This window comes from Schistocerca cancellata, chromosome 8 (assembly GCF_023864275.1).
Source record: "Schistocerca cancellata isolate TAMUIC-IGC-003103 chromosome 8, iqSchCanc2.1, whole genome shotgun sequence".
Classification (NCBI taxonomy): Eukaryota; Metazoa; Arthropoda; class Insecta; order Orthoptera; family Acrididae; genus Schistocerca; species Schistocerca cancellata.
This window is the reverse complement of record NC_064633.1, coordinates 280,004,496-280,017,632: the sequence shown is the minus strand read 5'-3', so window position 1 is coordinate 280,017,632 and position 13,137 is coordinate 280,004,496. Positions and strand designations below refer to the sequence as shown.

General features: G+C 39.6%; 2 non-coding genes across 2 annotated transcripts; one reads left to right on the top strand and one right to left on the bottom strand.

Moving 5' to 3' along the window:
• Positions 1 to 5,658: 5,658 nt before the first annotated feature.
• On the bottom strand, positions 5,659 to 5,732 carry Trnas-cga (transfer RNA serine (anticodon CGA)). The gene has a single exon. It is a non-coding gene; the product is annotated as a tRNA-Ser (tRNA).
• A 791-nt stretch (positions 5,733 to 6,523) lies between these two features.
• Positions 6,524 to 6,597, top strand: Trnas-cga (transfer RNA serine (anticodon CGA)). The gene has a single exon. It is a non-coding gene; the product is annotated as a tRNA-Ser (tRNA).
• The last annotated feature ends 6,540 nt before the right edge of the window (positions 6,598 to 13,137 follow it).

The window sequence follows — 13,137 nt, the reverse complement described above, 5'->3', positions numbered from 1 at the left end:
TTTTTTGTATTCCATTAAGCAACTCTGCTTTGCTTTGATGTTTTCTGATGTGAAATTTTCACCTGTTCCGCTTGACTCTATACCCATCCAGTAAACCAGACAAACTTTCACTAAACCTATCAGCATAATGAGTGCAATTAGTTCATCTTCAGCTGGTTTTCCCATGATCTGTAGTTTGTCGGCTGCATCCAGAATATGAGTTACATAGTTTTGAACATTTCCTTGAACTGAAGATAATGGAGTGTCTCATGGAGTATTCAAGAGATTCATCTTCCTGGGTTTAATTTTACCAGCAAGCAGGTTTTCCATGGAATACCAAGCCCCATTTGACTTTTTTATGTTTCCCACATGAGCTTACATAGATGTACCCAAGCACCCACACATTGCATCCTCCTTTGTATTTGTAGCAGCACTTGCACACATGGCATGATCCCATAATTTTTCATGCATTTGAATTAGTTTTATTCAAAACTTCCATGTGTTATCATCATCATTGCTTCTTAGTTTTCCTACCATAGTAGTGTTGGTTTTCATTACAATGATATTTGAAGACATTTTCAGTCACAGGCACTAAATATATAACTAATTTCTTCCTAAAAGCGAGACCTCAGACACCAATGAGTTTGACATAACAGAAACTACAATAAGTATCACTCACTTTATGATCACATAACCTTTTAAAACACCAGTTCAATCATTCATTTCAAATACCAGCACAACATACATTGTTCACTGCACAGTTTTATCATCCTGGGCCCATAATCTGTTAGTAGAGTTTGCTTAGAATGTACAGGTTTTTATGATGGTAGATATAAATAACAATTACATTGTTCATATTACTTGTATTCACTGAAACTGCATTACATCATATATGCAGTGAAAGAGAACAGCAATGCAAAGGTAACCCACACCTCACTGATGACAATGACAAAAATGAAACCAGGAGCCAGATTACCAACATAAGAACAATCCCAAGGAATTTTACACACAGTTTTTCATTTAGTCTACAACACTATAATTCTGGTACCAGCAGTTAATTTTAAAATGGTATAATATATATATGTTTGCAAGATTAGAATTTAAGTTCTTCACTGTGAACCGGTAGAATTCTGTTCAGATATCATGTGAGCTGTGTCTAGTCAAGTTCAGCTAGGGTCCTTCATTAATATTCTTGTGTCACCAGCAAACACTGCAATTTTTGAATGTCTTTACAAATTCATTGGAAGATCATTTATGTGGACTAAGAAAGAGTCAGACCCAGTACTGAATGTTTCGATACACCAGATGGTATGTTTTCCAGCTAGAATTTAATTTTATTTCTCTGACTTAGTGTGTCAATTTGACTTTCCGCTGTCTGTTTTGAAGGTATGATCCCATCCTCATAAGAGAGATATTTATTAATCTCATCCAGTTTTAATTTCTGAAGTAGAATATTTTGATACACACAATAAAAGGGGTTTGACAAAGTCACAGGATATCCCAACAAGATAATTTTTCTTGTCATTTCTGTCAAGATTTCATTGTCAGTTCTAGACTTGTTTTGCCCGTGTGGGTTACTTATTAAAGAGTTAGAAAGTTATGCGCAGAATAATGAGTCAATATTTTGTCTTAGGCCACTTTCTCAAAATATTTGAAAACACTGGAAGGGTTAGATAGAATAATTTTTATTTATTTATTTATTTCTTGTTCCGTAGATCCAGTTAGTGAGTCAATCACAAGGATATGGAACGTGTCAAATTGTACTGGTTTCAATTTAAATTTACAATAAATACAAGGGCAATTCAATGGCATATTGTACATAGTTTAAGTAAGACATACTATAAATACAGTAACAAATACAGTGTCAGCTAGATAACATAACAACCATTTAACAGAAAAAGGAGTTTCAAATAAAGGTTAAGGATAAGAGCACAAAGTTAAATCAGATATTAGGCCTACAAGAGTAAATACATTTACAGCCAATCTGTTGTTACAAAAAGTGTGCTAATGCCCAAATGCACAATAAAATCAATTGAACTACTTCTAGACACAATAAGTTTAGTGATGGTATACATTTTCTTTCAGATATTCATCCACAGTATAATAAGATTTCTCTGTCAGGTAATCTTTGAGAACTTGTTTAAATTTTGGCAGTTCTGTATGAACACATTTGATATGTAGTGGTAGAGCATTGAACAGCTTAATGCTGGAGTAGTAAACTCCTTTTTGTACCAGAGTGAGACGTTTCATTTCGAAATGTAGATTGTTTTTGTTTCTGGTGTTATAACCATGGAATTTACTGTTGTCTTGGTAGATGGAATAATTTTTACACACAAAGGTCAGCAAGGAAAAAATATACTGTGAGGCAGTTGTTAGGATACCTATCTTCCGAAACAAGTGCCTGCAAGAGTGTCTTTGATGGACCCCACACATTATTCTGACTGCTTTTTTTTGGATGGTGAAAACTTTTTTTGCAAGTGGTTGGTTCCCCCAGAATATTATAGCATATGACATCAGTGAGTGGAAGTAGCCAAAGTAGGCAACCTTAATAGTGTCAACTTCAGCCACTGAAGAAATTACCTGTAACGCAAATGTTGCCGAGCTAAGTTTTTTACATAGATGAAGAATGTGAACTGACCAATTACATTTACTGTCTATGTAAGCACCCAGGAATTTTTTATCTTCAACTTCCTGTATTGGTTGATCTCTACATTTTATGTTAATTTCATCGGGATTACTTTGTGATGTATGGAACCTCATATAATGAGTTTTATCTGAATTGAGTGAGAGACCATTTGAGGAGAACCAATTTAAGATGTCATTAAAAACAGTATTTGTAGTTTGTTCAAGATCATGATCAATCAAATCGTCAATTAGAATTGTCGTATCATCGGCAAACAGGGTAAATTTGCTGTTTGTCTCAGAACAAAGAGGAAGATCATTAATAAAGATAAGGAAAAGCAGTGGGCCCAAAACGGAGCCTTGAGGCACACCACACGTTATCGTGCCCCATTCAGACGAGGCAGGTTCCCCTGAAGAGCCATTTAGCATTACAGTCTGCTTCCGATCCTGTTGATATGATTGTAGCCACAAGCCAACAGTACCACCTAAACCATAGTATTCTGCCTTTTTCAAAAGAATTTGGTGGTTTACACAGTCAAAGGCTTTCGTAAGATCACAAAAAACACCCACTGGAGACATTTTTTTGTTAATGGCTTCCAAAACTTGGTTGCTGAAAGAGAATATTGCCTGTTCAGTACAAAGACTGGCACGAAAACCAAACTGATTTTTGCTTAAGATACTGTGGAAGTTGAGATAGTCTACAATCCTCCTGTGCATGAGTTTTTATAGAATTTTCGAGAAGGTAGTTAATAGGGATATTGGGCGATAGTTTGTAACAATGCTTTTATCACCTTTTTTAAAGAGAGGAATCACTACAGCCAACTTAAGTCTGTCAGGGACAATCCCATCTTGTAGGGATGCATTGTATATGTTGCATAAGACAGGACTAACAAATTTATAACAGTGTTTCAGTAATTTACTAGAAATATTGACCACACTAGCAGAATTTTTATTTTTTAATGATCTAATTACTCTTATGACTTCGCTTACAGTAACTGGAGGTAAGGATAACTGTGGGATTCTGTTGCTAATAGCTTTCTGTAGGAGGGACAATGATTCTTCCATAGAACCATTACAGCCTGTCTTCTCTGCTGCTCTCAAAAAGTGGTTATTAAATATTTCTGCAACCAACTCAGGTTTCTTTATGATACTGTCCCCTGTTTTAATCTCTACCTGAGACATGTTCCCTGTTGTCCTGCCAGTTTCCCTCTTTATTACATTCCATATAGTTTTAATTTTATTTTCTGAGCTTTCAATTTCTGATTTTATGCATATACTTTTAGATTTATTTATAACCTTCTTGAGAATGCTACAGTAAAGTTTGTAGTGCTGTCGTTTCTTTGGATCATTACAAGTCCTGAGAGAACTGTATAACATCCTCTTTGTTCTAGAAGATGTTATTATCCCTGTAGTGATCCAAGAGTTCTTGGCATTGCCTGTATGACTATTTCTAACTACTTTTTTGGGAAAGATGGACTCAAATACAGACATGAATTCATTTAAAAATGAATTGTACTTTTTGTTTACATCTGTTTCCCTATAAACTGGGCTCCAATCTATCTCTTTTAGGATATCATTAAGTTTTTTAAGGCCCTGTTCATTTATTATCCTAAAAGATTTCCAAGAATGCTCGGAACTGTTGCACTCACTGATGTAATTGAGCCTAAGCAATTGACCACCATGATCAGAAAGGCCAAAGATTGGATGTACAGTGATCTCATTGCATTTAGACTTATCTATAAATATATTATCTATCAGACTTTTACTGTTAACAGTAACCCTAGTTGGGAAATCTACTATTGCCATCAGATTATAAGACTCCATTAAATGTACTAAATCAGCTTTACTATTGCTCTCATTTAGGATATCAACATTAAAGTCGCCAGTAATTATCAAGTTCTTGGACTTTGAGTACAATATGGATAATAAAGAATCTAAGTGCTTAAGAAATACATTCAAATTCCCTGAGGGAGATCTATACAGTGCTAACACTATAGCCATGAAGTCATTTACAGTGCTCTCAACACCACATACTTCAATTTGTTGCTCTATACAATGGCTCTTTAAAGCTAATGCATTGTAAGATATGTTGTTTTTTACATAAATTACCACTCCACCTTTTTTCCATGATGGTTCTAGAGTAATGTACAGCCTGACAGTAACCACTTAGCTGTAACCTTTCAATATCTTTCACATGATGTTCACTAAAACATAATACATCAGTATCTTTTATTCCTTGTGGTTCCTCTAACAGAACAGTAATGTCATTTACTTTATTACCAAGTCCTCCCACATTTTGGTGAAAAATCGTCATTTCTTTGGAATTAAAGACAGATGTAAACTTTTGCCTAAAAATTATCTGTAGCTACAGACACAGTACGTTCATTACTAACAATTTCCTGAAACATTTGAGTTTGAAACCGAGTCTGACTTGATGGCTGGAGCCATTTAAGTGCGATTGGTTCCAACTTTGGGGTACATTTGTGGACTTCTTCCAATATTTTTGTTTTTAAGAGGGTACCTAATGCTTTTTTTCCTGATCTGTTCAGGTGCATACCGTGTCTTGTAAATAATTCTCGTCCAAAACTGCTTATATCTACAACACAAGTATTGTTAAAATGCTTACACAACTTTGCTAACTTAGAGTTCGTTTGTGAGATAGCCTCATTTACACAGGACTGTGGAATTAAATCATGTATCTTTGGAATGTTCACAACAAATACCTTAGACTGATGAAGCGCCGATATTTTCTTCCTGAGCGACTGTATGACATCATTCCCTTCATTGCAGGCAACGTTGTTTGAGCCACCTATTATGATCACACACTCGTTTTTTTACTTTTTCAGGATCACACCCCGCTACAACTTCTTGAAGTTTAGCACCTGGCTTCACAATTCCACAAACATCGGCAGCATTAAAACTGCTTTTCACTATATCAGCCATGCCTCTACCATGACTATCAGTGGAAATGTGAAAACGATTTGTCGATAGAATGAGATTTTCACTCTGCAGCGGAGTGTGCGCTGATATGAAACTTCCTGGCAGATTAAAACTGTGTGCACCGACCGAGACTCGAACTCGGGACCTTTGCCTTTCGCGGGCAAGTGCTCTACCATCTGAGCTACCGAAGCACGACTCACGCCCGGTCCTCACAGCTTTACTTCTGCCAGTATCTCGTCTCCTACCTTCCAAACTTTACAGAAGCTCTCCTGCGAACCTGGCAGAACTAGCACTCCTGAAAGAAAGGATATTGCGGAGACATGGCTTAGCCACAGCCTGGGGGATGTTTCCAGAATGAGATTTTCACTCTGCAGTGGAGTGTGCGCTGATATGAAACTTCCTGGCAGATTAAAACTGTGTGCACCGACCGAGACTCGAACTCGGGACGTTTGCCTTTCGCGGGCAAGTGCTCTACCATCTGAGCTACTGAAGCACGACTCACGCCCGGTCCTCACAGCTTTACTTCTGCCAGTATCTCGTCTCCTACCTTCCAAACTTTACAGAAGCTCTCCTGCGAACCTGGCAGAACTAGCACTCCTGAAAGAAAGGATATTGCGGAGACATGGCTTAGCCACAGCCTGGGGGATGTTTCCAGAATGAGATTTTCACTCTGCAGCTGAGTGTGCGCTGATATGAAACTTTCTGGCAGATTAAAACTGCGTGCACCGACCGAGACTCGAACTCGGGACCTTTGCCTTTCGCGGGCAAGTGCTCTACCATCTGAGCTACTGAAGCACGACTCACGCCCGGTCCTCACAGCTTTACTTCTGCCAGTATCTCGTCTCCTACCTTCCAAACTTTACAGAAGCTCTCCTGTGAACCTTGCAGAACTAGCACTCCTGCAGGAGAGCTTCTGTAAAGTTTGGAAGGTAGGAGACGAGATACTGGCAGAAGTAAAGCTGTGAGGACCGGGGTGAGTCGTGCTTCGGTAGCTCAGATGGTAGAGCACTTGCCCGCGAAAGGCAAAGGTCCCGAGTTCGAGTCTCGGTTGGTGCACACAGTTTTAATCTGACAGGAAGTTTCACGATTTGTTGATGTTTCACTCACAGCAGACTGGATCACACCACTGCCACTTTCATTGCTGTTAACTGAGCGTTGTGGCTTTGGAAGATCAAACCTAACCTTTTTCTGATAGTTTATCGGTACACTCTTCTTACAATTGTTTTCACTTTCTGTGAGACTATTACTAGAACAAAGTACATCAAAATTGTTTACATTCTCGAACCTCAAAACATTTGCTGTAGACGAAGTTTTAGTGCCGATTGTTTGACGCTTGTTGTGTACTACCTTCCATTCTGATGATTTATCAGCGTCATTTTGCACCAGTGTAGCCATGTTCTGGCGAAAGTTTTTGTCCTTCTGTCTGTCTTGAAGCAATGGATCCATGTTTCGCTTTGACTTCAGTTCCATATTTTCAGACTTCAGGCTGTCGATTTCTATTTTTAGACTGCTGATAACACATTGTAAACTAGCAATACGCTCATTATACTTTAATAATTCACTTTTGCACCTTACACACGAATTTTTAACGGCTTCACTGTAACTTATTTTCGGAGTAAAATCGTGGATATCTACACACGCCGCCATCTTGAAAGAAGATTGTCATGAGAGAGAATTTGCATTCTTCCAGGGTTTTATGAACTGACAATAACCACAAGCTAATTCTGTGCCTTCAGCTGTCAGCTGTCCACTGTAGCCATGTTCAGATCAAATGAACTTGTGATCTGAGGCCATAAGTCATCAGAAACTTGTATGTGAATATGATCTGAAGATAGCTGAAATGGACTGCAGAAACTGATCATTGTATGTGATTAATAAACATCTAAAAAATTACCAAGTGAGGTGACACAGTGATTAGCACACTGGACTTGCAGGACTTGCATTCAGGAAGACGATGGTTCAAACCCATGTCTGGCCATCCTAATCTAATGGGACTGATGACCTCACTGTATGGTTCCCTCCCCCCACATCAACAAACCAACTCAAAAAATACACTCCTGGAAATGGAAAAAAGAACACATTGACACCGGTGTGTCAGACCCACCATACTTGCTCCGGACACTGCGAGAGGGCTGTACAAGCAATGATCACACGCACGGCACAGCGGACACACCAGGAACCGCGGTGTTGGCCGTCGAATGGCGCTAGCTGCGCAGCATTTGTGCACCGCCACCGTCAGTGTCAGCCAGTTTGCCGTGGCATACGGAGCTCCATCGCAGTCTTTAACACTGGTAGCATGCCGCGACAGCGTGGACGTGAACTGTATGTGCAGTTGACGGACTTTGAGCGAGGGCGTATAGTGGGCATGCGGGAGGCCGGGTGGACCTACCCTCGAATTGCTCAACACGTGAGGCGTGAGGTCTCCACAGTACATCGATGTTGTCGCCAGTGGTCGGCGGAAGGTGCACGTGCCCGTCGACCTGGGACCGGACCGCAGCGACGCACGGATGCACGCCAAGACCGTAGGATCCTACGCAGTGTCGTAGGGGACCGCACCGCCACTTCCCAGCAAATTAGGGACACTGTTGCTCCTGGGGTATCGGCGAGGACCATTCGCAACCGTCTCCATGAAGCTGGGCTACGGTCCCGCACACCGTTAGGCCGTCGTCCGCTCACGCCCCAACATCGTGCAGCCCGCCTCCAGTGGTGTCGCGACTGGCGTGAATGGAGGGACGAATGGAGACGTGTCGTCTTCAGCGATGAGAGTCGCTTCTGCCTTGGTGCCAATGATGGTCGTATGCGTGTTTGGCGCCGTGCAGGTGAGCGCCACAATCAGGACTGCATACGACCGAGGCACACAGGGCCAACACCAGGCATCATGGTGTGGGGAGCGATCTCCTACACTGGCCGTACACCACTGGTGATCGTCGAGGGGACACTGAATAGTGCACGGTACATCCAAACCGTCATCGAAATCATCGTTCTACCATTCCTAGACCGGCAAGGGAACTTGCTGTTCCAACAGGACAATGCACGTCCGCATGTATCCCGTGCCACCCAACGTGCTCTAGAAGGTGTAAGTCAACTACCCTGGCCAGCAAGATCTCCGGATCTGTCCCCCATTGAGCATGTTTGGGACTGGATGAAGCGTCGTCTCACGCGGTCTGCACGTCCAGCACGAACGCTGGTCCAACTGAGGCACCAGGTGGAAATGGCATGGCAAGCCGTTCCACAGGACTACATCCAGCATCTCTATGATCGTCTCCATGGGAGAATAGCAGCCTGCATTGCTGCGAAAGGTGGATATACACTGTACTAGTGCCGACATTGTGCATGCTCTGTTGGCTGTGTCTATGTGCCTGTGGTTCTGTCAGTGTGATCATGTGATGTATCTGACCCCAGGAATGTGTCAATAAAGTTTCCCCTTCGTGGGACAATGAATTCACGCTGTTCTTATTTCAATTTCCAGGAGTGTAGTTTGAAATCATGGATTCTTCCTCATGAAAATTAGACCACTATTTAATAGTTTCACTTTTATAGAAGGCTGTTATTACAGCATATTTTAGTTTGAGAGTAAACATGTCCGAAGTCACTGACTGATCATAAAGATAGCTAAAAGTTCTATCAAGTCAGCACAAGATTTGAATACTTTGGAAGAAACACCATCACAGTCAGAAGAATCACCACATTTTAGTGATCTAATGGATTTTGTTATCTGCTTAGGAGCTATAAGTTTGAACTAGTATATGTTAGGAGTCCATGCAATGTCTGCAAGGTAAATGTATTGCAATTGTATTTGATTGTTGATTAGTAGGTATAATGTTCACTGCCAGTGTGAAGATGTGATCACTGACTTAATTGGACAATGAATTTAATCTGTGATCATTTCATTGGTAACCACTTTCTGTGAAGTCAAGTAATTTACATCAATATTTCAAGGTGGGAATCTAAGGAGATGGAACCTGGATAAACTGAAAGAACCAGAAGTTGTACAGAGTTTCAGGGAGAGCATAAGGGAACAATTGACAGGGATGGGGGAAAGAAATTGTAACGGAACATATTAAAGGCTTTACTGTACCGAAGTATGCGATACCCTCCAAATTCAACCAGTTTAACGAGTATTTATGATTATAGAAAAGTTATTGTATTTTAACAATGATTGCATAACATGTCTGCATAAACAGTCAACCCATTAAATTATACTGAGTAACTGACCCACACAAAAGTTTATATCACTTGATCACTGATACAGCAAATGTCATCATGTAAAAACACTAAGTTCATCTTAAATAATTAATATGAAGTACGAAAAATAGTGGCCAACTTAGGTATTTTGGATCTCCTTAAATAAAAATCACCCAGTGAAACCTATTTGTTCACTAGGAGCGTTTTCACTCAGTATTCACGAAATCAATCGTATTTTAGACGAAAACCAATGTAATTCTTAATAATTCATGTTATTTACTTATTTATGCAAATTAGAGAAGTCAATTGACAAACTTCTAGAAAACGGCCTTTTTGTAACAAAGAATTATTGTGTCAAGTCAACAAATCGGTCTGTCATTTTAATAACATGTTAGATTATGTCACTCGATGCAAATTAATAACTTTTCTGCACAAATTATGATAACAGATGTACATGTGACTTGTAAACTATACCTCTTTTTAGTAGTTCTTTGACAATGTTATAAATACAAGCAGCAAGAACGGTCGGGAGGCAGTCGGAATGTCACTTTGGTAAAGTGTGTTTGCGTGTTATTGTTTGAGGTGGATAAACAATGCAAAGAACATGTAAAGGAAGTACTACTTGGTTTTGTGTCATGGTCTTTGGTGGACAGTGGAATTAAGATGGCCACCAGAGTAATAAATATTTGAAGTTTTCATATTTGGTGGTTTCGCTCGTTCTTCATCATCAAAAGCACATAAAAAACACGGGACCTCATGGTTTTAACCCTAGACAACCAGATTTAGAGCCAGCATCAGCATCGAGACACAGCAGCGATCCAGCAAGTTGCAGCGATTACCACAACACAATGCATTTTAATGGCGCCAACCTAATATCAAGTGCTAACAAGCTCCGTAAATGGGAGTGAAATAGTGCGATTATAGCAATTAGCAATATCTACGACCAGGCGACCATTACAAAATACAGCAGAAGAAGAATGGGTAGCTTTGAGAGATGAAATAGTGAAGGCAGCAGAGCATCAAGTAGGTAAAAAGATAAGGGCTAGTAGAAATCATTGGATAACAGAAGAGAAAATGAATTTAATTGATGAAAGGAGAAAATACAGAAATTCAGTAAATGAAGCAGGCAAAATGGAATACAAATGTCTCAAAAATGAGATTGACAGGAAGTGCAAAATGGCTAAGCAGGGATGACAAGAGGACAAATGAAATGATGTAGAGGCTTTCTCACTAGGGGTAATATAGATACTGCCTACAGAAAAATTAAAGAGACCTTTGGAGAAAATAGAACCACTTGTATGAATATCAAGAGCTCAAATGGAAACCAAATTCTATGCAAAGAAGGGAAAGCAGAAAGTTGGAAGGAGTATACAAAGGGTTTATACAAGGGCATTGTACTTGAGGACAATATTATGGAAATGGAAGAGGATGTAGATGGAGGTGAAATGGGAGATATGATACTTCGTGAAGAGTTTAACAGAACACTGAAAGACCTGAGTCGAAACAAGGCCACAGGAGTAGACAACATTCCATTAGAACTACTGACAGCCTTGGCAGAGCCAGTCCTGACAAAACTCTACCAACTGGTGAGCAAGATGTATGAGACAGGTGAAATACCCTCAGACTTCAAGAAGAATATAATAATTCCAATCCCCAAGAAAGCAGGTGTTGACAGATGTGAAAATTACCGAACTATCAGTTTAATAAGTCACAGCTGCAAAATACTAATGCTAATTCTTTACAGACGAATGGAAAAACTGGTAGAAGCAGACCTCGGGGAAGATCAGATTAGATTCTGTAGAAATGTTGGAACACGTGAGGCAATACTGACCCTATGACTTATCTTAGAAAATAGATTAAGGAAAGGCAAACCTACATTTCTAGCATTTGTAGACTTAGAGAAAGGTTTTGACAATGTTGACTGGATTACTCTTTTTCAAATTCTAAAGGTGGCAGGGGTAAAATACAGAGAGCGAAAGGCTATTTACAATTTGTACAGAAAGCAGGTGGCAGTTATAAGAGTCGAGGGACATGAAAGGGAGCAGTGGTTGGGAAGGGAGTGAGACAGAGTTGTAGCCTCTCCCCGATGTTATTCAATCTGTATATTGAGCAAGCAGAAAAGGAAACAAAAGAAAAGTTCGGAGTAGGTATTAAAATCCATGGAGAAGAATTAAAAACATTGAGGTTCGCCGATGACATTGTAATTCTGTCAGAGACAGCAAATGACTTGGAAGAGCAGTTGAATGGAATGGACAGTGTCTTGAAAGGAGGGTATAAGATTAACATCAACAAAACCAAAACGAGGATAATGGAATGTAGTCGAATTAAGTCAGGTGATGCTGAGGGAGTTATATTAGGAAATGAGACACTTAAGGTAGTAAAGGAGTTTTGCTATTTGGGGAGCAAAATAACTGATGATGGTCGAAGTAGAGACGATATATAATGTAGACTGACAATGCCAAGGAAGGCGTTTCTGAAGAAGAAAAATTTGTTAACATCGAGTATATATTTAAATGTCAGGAACTCGTTTCTGAAAGTATTTGTATGGAGTGTAGCCATGTTTGGAAGTGAAACATGGACAGTAAATAGTTTGGACAAGAAGAGAATAGAAGCTATCAAAATGTGGTGCTACAGAAGAATGCTGAAGATTAGATGGGTAGATCACATAACTAATGAGGAGGTATTGAATAGAATTGGGGAGATGAGAAGTTCGTGGCACAACTTGACTAGAAGAAGGGATCAGTTGGTAGGACATGTTCTGAGGCATGAAGGGATCACCAATTTAGTATCAGAGGGCAGCATGGAGGGTAAAAATCGTAGAGGGAGACCAAGAGACGAATAACTAAGCAGATTCAGAAGGATGTAGGCTGCAGTAGGTACTGCGAGATGAAGAAGCTAGCACAGGATAGAGTAGCATGGAGAGCTGCATCAAACCAGTCTCAGGACTGAAGACCACAACAACAACATTTTTTTTGTAACTTGTTTAATAATGCTTCAAACAATTTTTGCTTTGTTATTTGAGTGTTTTATTTTTATACATAGTATTGGTATATGTCTTGAATTTTTAGTAACAGCCTGGAGAATTTTGTAATAGGGATATCAATCAAGCTTCAACAGTTTTCCTATCATACAGTACTTTAATCCTCACACTTTTGCATCCCTTGCTCCTGCTGAACTTAAATGTTAGCTTTATTTGTTTTGGGAGAAAACAAGATTCATAGTACTGCAGGAACAGTATACTGTTTTGGAAGATATGATTAAGAGATAGTGGCACATTTTACTCTTCATATTTTTGGTATAGAGTGGTAAGTACAGAGCAAGACAAACAACAGAATCATAAAAAGGAAGAATCCTCTATAGGAATGTTGTTCTTGGATATAAACAGAAAAGATATATTATTTGCTCACTTAT